The 1,576-nt window shown below is 29.2% G+C and overlaps 1 long non-coding RNA gene across 1 annotated transcript; it reads left to right on the top strand.

Moving 5' to 3' along the window:
- Window positions 1-668: 668 nt before the first annotated feature.
- On the top strand, window positions 669-1,210 carry LOC138913287 (uncharacterized). The gene is made up of 2 exons (XR_011418960.1): window positions 669-814; window positions 1,178-1,210. It is a non-coding gene; the product is annotated as an uncharacterized lncRNA (long non-coding RNA).
- The last annotated feature ends 366 nt before the right edge of the window (window positions 1,211-1,576 follow it).

Below are 1,576 nucleotides of genomic sequence, written 5' to 3'. Positions count from 1 at the left end.
TAACTAACACACCAATCAGTGGAAAAAAGAAGCAAAGCGATTCGATACCTAGTTTTTCAGATATACCCCCCGGAAGCGCGAAAAATTACCTAAAAACTGTGTTTTTTTAAAGTGAAAAATTGTTCAACTTTGAAAATGCATATCTTTTACAAAAATGTTTGATTTGAAAAAGGGTTACATATTTGTAATAGTGGATCAATTACCTGATTAGCTAATCTGGGTTGCCAGACCATTCCCACATAATTTATTTATTATTGTTTACTAATATTTATTTATTTTTTAATTAGTATGTCTCAACCAGCGAAAATAAGAAAGATTTTGTTTGATGAAGAAGGTAAGTGTAAACACAAAAAATGGATTTATTTTCTTTCTTTTTTATACAAATAGTTTAAAAAATGCCCACATTAATAAAATATTTGTTTTTTACAGAAACTCCAACCGTCTCTAGTAAGTATATAAACCTGTGTTTTTTCGTAATTCTTTAATTTTTTTTAAAGATTTATCTGAAATGTCTGCGTTGAGAGGTAAGTTTAACCTATACTTTATAAAAGTTTATGTTTTTTTTTTAAATTTATTAATATAATCCTTTTTTTTTAATTTAGAAGAGGTTCATCAGCTCCGCAATGAGAACCAGAAACTAATTAGGCAGCTAGAAATACTAACGGATAAACTGGCAGAGAACACCGTCTTGCTAAAGGAATCACTTAAAAAGCACAAGGATGAGTTTAATGGAGGAGTAGACTTCCCCTTGAACACGGAAGAGGAGCTGGACTTCTTCGAGGAGTCCATGAACCCTGAACTCCAGGATTTTTACGTAAGTATAAATTAGAAAAAAAAACAATGTAAAAACGTAAATACATATCTGGATATTAAATTCAAAATTTCCTAGGATCAGGGACCGAAAATAACTGCTATTGTAAATGTTTCTTAAAACACTGTTGACAAATCTGTATGGGTTTTCATTTTTTGATTTTTATAATAAAACTCATAACAGTTACGATCCCTGCTTACTATGTTTTGTCTTAAAAGATTCGATATTGTTTTCAATTTAAATACCCTACGTAACTTTTAATTCAATATCCAGATATGTATTTTCGTCTTTACATTCTTTTTTCTATGTAGGTAAATATATCATAAAAAACCTCTGTCTATATATGTACTTATTTTTTATTTACAGATCAAGAAAGTGACCAAAATAATTAAGAAAGACTATTTATCGATATGCCTGAAGCTCATTATTTCAGATAGTCTGCTCATTAAGTACAATCTAGACGGAAGCAGCCGCAAAAAGTCTATAAAAGCACCCAAAGGGCTATATGCGGTGCTTAATGGTCAGTACGCACTTATTTGAATATTAAATACAAATAGTAATACTTGTTTTTAAAATTTTTTCAGGAGCGTTGACCCACCAATCCGAAGACCCTGATAAGTGCCTAAGAAAGGCCTTACTCAATATTAAAAATAAATTGGTCAAGCAAAGATCTAGAAAAAACAATAATAATAACTTAAATAACACAATTAAAAAAAAAAAAAAGAAATGTAAATGAATACAATGAAATAAATAAATGAATAGAAA

This window comes from Drosophila takahashii, chromosome 3R, assembly GCF_030179915.1.
Source record: "Drosophila takahashii strain IR98-3 E-12201 chromosome 3R, DtakHiC1v2, whole genome shotgun sequence".
NCBI lineage: Eukaryota > Metazoa > Arthropoda > Insecta > Diptera > Drosophilidae > Drosophila > Drosophila takahashii.
Note: the sequence above shows the minus strand (reverse complement) of the source record. Positions and strands in the feature narration are given on the sequence as shown.